Here is a 7,583-nt window from a genome sequence, read left to right as displayed (position 1 = left end):
ATTAATACACACAAATGATGTTAAAATGATCTTGCATGTACAAAATATAAACCTCCTTTTAAACACATTTTGGGGTCGTTTTGCATGATGGATGAACAAAAATAATCCTGAGATAAAAATATTGTACCGCCTTATATATTATTTGTTTGATTACTAATCCTCGAGTAAATTATTCCAGAATTAAAATAGTACCTCCATAACTTATACCTGCCAGAGGGTGGAATAGTAATCTCATAATTAAGTTATCCCGTAGATAAATGTATTCTTTGTTTGGCGTGTTTGCACAAGTATTCTTTGTTTTCATGTTTTAAAAATACGTTTATATATGGACAAGCTGCATTTTAGTCTTTGACTTATAGGTCAATATATAGCCGTGGAATCAACCATTAATGTTTGAGTTAGAATAGGCTGTCTACATCACGTCTTTTGGGTATACAGTGCACCCCTTCCCGAATCCTATGTGAATGCGAGATGGTTTGTGCGCTGAACTACCTGTTTTTAGTTATGGCCTTTTCTTGTGCTTTCGACCTCATTTTGGATAATTAACCTTCAACTTGCTTTAGCTACGCCGAGTACTATCTGTCACTTTAAATAAATCAAAAAATAACTTTAGGCATCTGATAATGGGGCGGGGCGGGTTTGGCAAAACCCACAAAAATTTTAACCCGCCCCGCCCCACCCCGCATAGTTATTTTTTCATTTTTCAATCTGCCCCGCCCGCCCCACTTAATTTTTTTTCTCTTTTTTCTTTAATTATTTTCTAAAACAAACTAGTTTAACATTTTATTATTTTAACCAAACGTGCCTAATCAGGGAAATATTCTGCATTTGTGACTCCAAATAAATCATTGCATTCCACGGCTTCTACAAGAGTTTGCTCTTCTTTTTGTCATGGATGGGATGTTTTCAAGAAGGCAATTACATTATTTTGATCAACTAACGATACAATTTCATCAACTAAAAATACAATTTCTTCGACTATCTGTCCATATTTTAGTGGAACTCATCTTTGATTTGCATGTTAATTATATTGCTTGTAGGTACATTAGGAATTAGAAACGCAGATATCCTTATATCAACTTGTCTGATAGTAAGATAAACAACTTAGGCAAATTGGTTAATTATAAATCAAAATAGTATTTATGCTAGTGAAAAAGAATGTGAAATTGTAGTTTAAATGATTGCTTTGTTTCAAAAAAAATATTTTCAAAGTTGCCCCGCATTAAACCCGCAACCCGCCCCGCCCCGCTTTAAAAATTTTAAAAATTGTTTAAACCCACCCCGCACCCGCATAAGAGTAAACCCGCCCGGCCCCATTGTCATCCCTAGTGACAAATCAGTTAGAATGAGTGAGCTTTCTTTAAAATTCTTGGCAGCAACTTGATCCAACAGTTCCTCTTATCCTCATTATCTTCTTGGCTCTAGTCTTTAGATTTCATTGAATGAGGCAATATTTTCTTCGAGCTCAATTGCAAAAGGTGCAAATTCCAGTGCATATTTTGTCATTGGTGAGAGAACTGTTGCCCATAATGCAATTTTTTGTAGTGATTTTTGTAAGATTATTTCGTCATGCAACATAAATTTGTGACTATACACACTTTTTCATGTCTGTTACCATATGAATATACTAAGTCTTTGGGGTTGTCTGTAGAGCCCCCAAAGAGTGCTGGTTATAAAGATCAAAGGAGATCTCTTGATGTTTCTGTGTACATTTAATTTTTGTGCCTGAATTATGTATCTGCACTTATTAGTTATTCTCTGACAATTCCTTTTGGATACATATATCTGATATTCCACGCGGACAGCGTCAAGTTATGCATCATTCGGACAGTATTTGCAATGTTCTTGGAATACCTCTCATCTTAACATTAGTAGTTGGTGGCCTGGGAATCCTTTTGTTTAAGAGCCTGCAACACTGAAACTAATTCTTTATCCAAATATTTTCTGTGTAGAAATTGTTCAATTTGTTTGTATGTATATGATTAAGTGAGTATTATCTTCGCATGATTATCAGTTTGTAATGTATTACTTACTGATGCTGAAACAGAGAAGTTGTAGTTTTTGGTATGTTTTTAGCCCCTTAAATGGTATCAAAGAATCACACACCTAAGAGCATCTTAAACCCTGACAAATAAGGTCTAAGACCTCAGTCTCTAATTACATAGTCTGTAAACAAAAGAAAGACATTTCCTAGCTCTTCTTCCTTCTCACAACATTTCTACCCTCTCCCTAATCTCATTATGTATTTGTTGTATCACACAATTTCTATTAACATTGATATTTCTATATAATTTCCATTCCTACCTATCCAAGTATGGTATGTCAGTGCTCCTACTACAACTGCCATTGTCTCCTTTTTTTTAATTTTCTCTGGTGCGCTTTGTCCTTACCTGTTGCAGCCATTAAGTTGGGTGTGTTAGCTGAAATTCTTGCGCTATCCAAGCTCTGATCTCCTCTCTTAATGCTTTGGCCCAATCACATTCAAACAATAGATGATCCCTGCTTTCTTCACTACCCCAGTCAGTCACATCCATGCTGTTCTGCATTCTCTAGGACCCTTCATTGCTAAGTACGTAGCTACTTGTTATTGAGTATTTGCATGAGTGCGGAACCAAAATGCGGTTTATTTTTACTCAAAATACTCAAAGAAATGTAAAAAAAAAAAGTTACCAAACTATATATAACGCCACAAATAGTGGCGCTATACAGTAACGTTAACTGCACCGTTACTGTATAGCGCCACTATTTGTGGCGTTATACTGACACATCTTACATAGCGTCATTAATAGTGGCGCTATACGCCTTATGCCAGATCACATAGCGTCATTAATAGTGGCGATATACCCCTTAATACAAATCCTCCATCTTCTTCTTCTTCGTTCCATCTCCCTCATTTCTCATTTCTGGCCCCCCACCACCACCACCACCACCGATTCTGCCCCCATTTTTTTAAAAAAAAAAAGAAATTTAGGTCCCCCCGTCACATAAAAGTTTAATATTTGTGGTCCCACTGTCGAGTAGAGCTTCGTGTTATTGTGGATTCACTCTTCCGGAGTCAAAATTTCGATCTATCTACATTCCGAAAATTCTAAATCGAGGTATTTCGATTTATTTTAAGTTGAAACTTTTATAACAATGCATATTACTTGATTTGTATGTGTTCTATTTCGGTTTGTGTTTATTTTTTCCGAAACTAGCATGTTAAATTTTATCCGGATTTAATTTTAGTGTTGTATAAAAATATGTAAATTAGTCTAAAAAATGTGTTTGTTAATATCCTCATGTATATTTATGTGTTTTTATGCCGTTTAGTTTAGATTATTTTTTAGCGTAGTAAAATGTAGACTTTTTTAGCGTAGTAAAACGTAGACCTTTTTAGCGTAGTAAAACGTAGACCCTTTTAGCGTAGTAAAATGTAGAGCCTTGTAGCGTAGTATTGTGTAGTAATTGTTTAATTATCTTATATTCTAGCACGAAACCCATAATATATATATATATATATAATTCTTACAATTAATTTATTAAAAATATGAATAAAAATTATAAAAAAAATATAAAATTATTAATGATAGTTTGGTACTACTGGGCCTCAGAAAATCTAGCACGAAACCCATAATTATAATATATATATATATATATATATATATATATATATATAATTTTTACAATTAATTTATTAAAAAATATGAATAAAAATTATAAAAAAATATAAAATTATTAATGATAGTTTGGTACTACTGGGCCTTAGAAAATCTAGCACGAAACCCATAATTATAATATATATATATATATATATATATATATATTATTTTTACAATTTAGTTATTAAATAAATATGAATAAAAATTATTAAAAAAACATAAAATTATTAATGATGGTTTGGTACCACTGAGATTCAGAAAATCTAGCACGAAACCCATAATTATAAAAATTATATATAGGTATATATAATTTTTACAATTAAGTTATTAAAAAATATGAATAAAAATTATTAAAAAAACATAAAATTATTAATGATAGTTTGGTACCACTGGGCCTCAGAAAATCTAGCACGAAACCCATAAGTATATATATAATTTTTACAATTAAGTTGTTAAAAAATATGAATTTAAATTATAAAAAACACACATAAATTTTAATGATAGTTATTAAAAATTATGAATTTGCAGTTGACGACATGGATGCACCTATACATCCCGGCCCTCGGACGTCGGAGCTACTACCCCTACAGCCCCAGCATAGATCCGAGCATATATGGGGGGGAGAGTTGCTTACGCAGACTTTTCGGGGCAGGAGAGTGGATTTATTGTGGGAGTTTTTGACTCCTCCCCGCGTTCTACATCCCTGTGTGGTCCATCACCTGGAGGAGATGGGATTATATAGGATCATTAGCATTTGTCGGATACAGATCGACTATGCTTTGATCACGGCGTTGATTGAGCGGTGGCGGCCGGAGACGCACACTTTCCATCTGCCCATCGGCGAAGCCACCATCACACTCCAGGACGTCGAGATTTTATATGGCCTGTCCACCGATGGTTTGCCAGTTTTACTGCCTGGGAATATGAGATATTTTAACCGGGCTTCATATATGGATTTGCTGCACAGGCTCACGGGCTTCAGGTCCGAGGACCCAGATGTAGCAATTGGGAGCAGTCGTATGCAGTTGGTCCCTATTAGAGACCACTTGATGCAGATCCACGATACTATCACCGACGACTCAGCGGAGGTGGATGTGGAGCAATATACGAGGCTGTTGTTGCTCCTTCTATTTGGGGGGTCTTGTTCCCGAACACTTCGGGGAACCTAGTGAGCCTTCGTTTTCTGCATCATATTGCGGACTTCGATGATACAGTCAGCTACAGCTGGGGTGGTGCTATCCTATCTTTTTTGCACAGGCAGATGTGCCGGGCATCCATGGGCACACAGAGAGACGTTTCTGGCTTTCTGCCACTTCTACAGGTGACAACTTATTCAAATAATTTGTCGTTTAGTTACAATTCTATCTAGTTATAGTTAATCTTTACGTCAACTTTCTGTTTTAGGTTTGGGTGTGGGAGCGATTTCTGCAACTTCGGCCACTTCTACCACAGCTACCGGCTAATGTACATATTCCTGATCTCCCTCTAGCTTGTAGGTGGGTATTGCGTCGTAGACTTGCACGAGAGTATCATGACCATCATAATCTCCCCTTCTGTAGGGATGTGTTGGATTTTCTGGAGGATGCACAGGTGAATATCTAACTAAACTTACCAATTATTATTTAACTAGGTGTTGCGCATACTAACGGTTTGTGTTATTATTTGATAGTTCATCTGGACGTCGTACAGCAAAGAGCTGATAGGTACCCTGCCAGCGTATTGCACGCACGGTCGCCATATTTGGAGGGCTTTCGTCCCTCTCACGTGCCTCGATATTGTTGAGCATCATGCCTCAGAGCGAGTATTTCGTCAGTTTGGATTTCCGCAGTCTATACCGACTCAGCCTGCATGGGATCCTTTACATTATAAGAGGGATGATAGGATGAGAGTGGACGACACATTTATTGAGTGGCTGACAGCGCAGTTGGGTATTTGGGACAGCCGAGGGGACTTGACCCCAGCTCCGCAACACTTTCCTATTGAAGTTTATATGGCATGGTACCGCACTGTTTCCCGACTTTTTATCAGGAACCCAGTTCATCAGGTAGATGGTTGGTACGTCTCATACGCCGGGAGACATGAGGCTCTGGTATGTTTTCTGTTATTATCAATTACATTAATAGTAATTTCTAGTCAAATACGTAGTTTATATTAAAAACTTTTGTGCAGGCGATTGGATTGCATACCGTATATCGTATGGGGCAGCAGATGCAGAGTTATGTCCACGACCCTGTGATCATGCAGGACTATAGTCGTCGCTTAATGGATGTGGCTGCCCAGACACTGCAGCGAGGCCGATCGGATCAGCGTTTGGCACACCAGCCAGATTATGTTGACCCAGCCACATACCAGCGAGGTCGTGGTATGCCACGGGGTGGTGGCCGACGAGCTGCTGCTGCTCCACGACAACCTGCTGGTGTTGGACGACGTGGTCGTGGGCGGAGAGGAGGTCCCCAGCAAGGGGGCTTTGAGGCTCCTGCTGATGATGTTGCTGCTGATATGGGAGGTGGCATACATGAGACCGACATGCCGTCTTACAGCCTTGGCATTTATGACACTCCAGGGACGTTGCAGGTGACCCCATCGGGTCAATTCTTGATCATGGGCTCGGATTTTCAAGGAGTGGAGTTGGGTAGATATTTCCCTAGCCCGTCTACCACTGATGAGTCTCGACCGATCCGAGATTTTGATAGTGGGCACCGACTGAGTTATGGCAGCTCATCACATGCGCAGGTATGAGTTTATTAGTATTAATTTTATTACTGTTTTTACTATAACTTATTTATTTTGTTTTAACTTTATTAATTTACTTTTTTAGGCTTCATGCGATGCTGCGACAGATGACTACATTCAGGATCCAGACACGATTATGGTAAGCCAATATAAATATTTGTGAATTGTTATGTAGTTTTCTATACTAAGTTTGATATTATTATGTAGCCTTCTACTGGACCTGACAGCACCACCGATACATGTCATCTTGTGCCGCATCCGGCCATAAGGAGACGACTTGATGATGATGATCCTGATAGCGTACCCGGGCGGCGGGGGATGCGCCTCAGGCCAACGGCTACTTTGAGACACACCGGATGCGGGACACATTGATTCGGTCTTTCATTTTTTTGTTTTTTTGGTGTAAATAATATTTAGTCGAATATGACAGTTACTTTTTTTTAGTTCTCATTTCGTTTTATAGTATTTGGTATAGTAACACAACAACTTAAACTTAACTTCCACTTAAATTAAAATAAAATTTAGTACAACAAACAAGGAAAACATTACTACAACACAAACACAAACATAACAGGCCAACATAATAAAAATACATGACATATGAAAATGACACTAAACACATACACGCCAATGCTCCATCCTCAGTTGTCATTTATTCTTCGCTCCAACCACTTAAATCGTTCTTCCATTTGTTCTTTTTCTTCTTCTAACTCTTTCACTCTCGCCTTCACCTCCGCAAGTTCCCGTTTATATTTTTCGTTGCGTTCCTTGTGTGCTTCACAATTCCATTCTGCTCTCCATTTTTTATCTTCCACCTCCTTCAGTTTCTCCCTCATTTCTGTAATAATTCTATCTCCCTCCTTTTGTATTCTATGCTGGTATAACAACATATTATGAAATTCCTGTAATCTATCCCTGTAGCTTTCCTGATAACATGGTTCCTCAGCCCATTCATCAAATTCACAAGTAGGTTCGTCGGGTTGCTTGTACAACTTGTTCATACAGCACCAATAGCGGCGTCCAACGTTAGCACCTTCCCACCCACAATCCATCATGCATGGTTTTCCACATAAGCAAATTGGTGGACGACCAGGTTGAGCCATTTGTGAACTATTTGCTTATAATAAAAACCTTACTTACTTTTAATGAAATATTTCTTGGGGGAAATTTTTAGCACACAAAATAACTACAATGACCCCATTATTTATA

General features: G+C 37.8%; 1 long non-coding RNA gene across 1 annotated transcript; it reads left to right on the top strand.

The window, feature by feature from the left end:
• The first annotated feature begins 6,225 nt into the window (after positions 1–6,225).
• On the top strand, positions 6,226–6,656 carry LOC138878722 (uncharacterized). The gene is made up of 3 exons (XR_011402545.1): positions 6,226–6,374; positions 6,460–6,513; positions 6,582–6,656. It is a non-coding gene; the product is annotated as an uncharacterized lncRNA (long non-coding RNA).
• The last annotated feature ends 927 nt before the right edge of the window (positions 6,657–7,583 follow it).

This window comes from Nicotiana sylvestris, chromosome 1, assembly GCF_000393655.2.
Source record: "Nicotiana sylvestris chromosome 1, ASM39365v2, whole genome shotgun sequence".
NCBI lineage: Eukaryota > Viridiplantae > Streptophyta > Magnoliopsida > Solanales > Solanaceae > Nicotiana > Nicotiana sylvestris.
The sequence above is the reverse complement of the archived record's forward strand: the minus strand, read 5'-3'. Positions and strand labels throughout refer to the sequence as shown.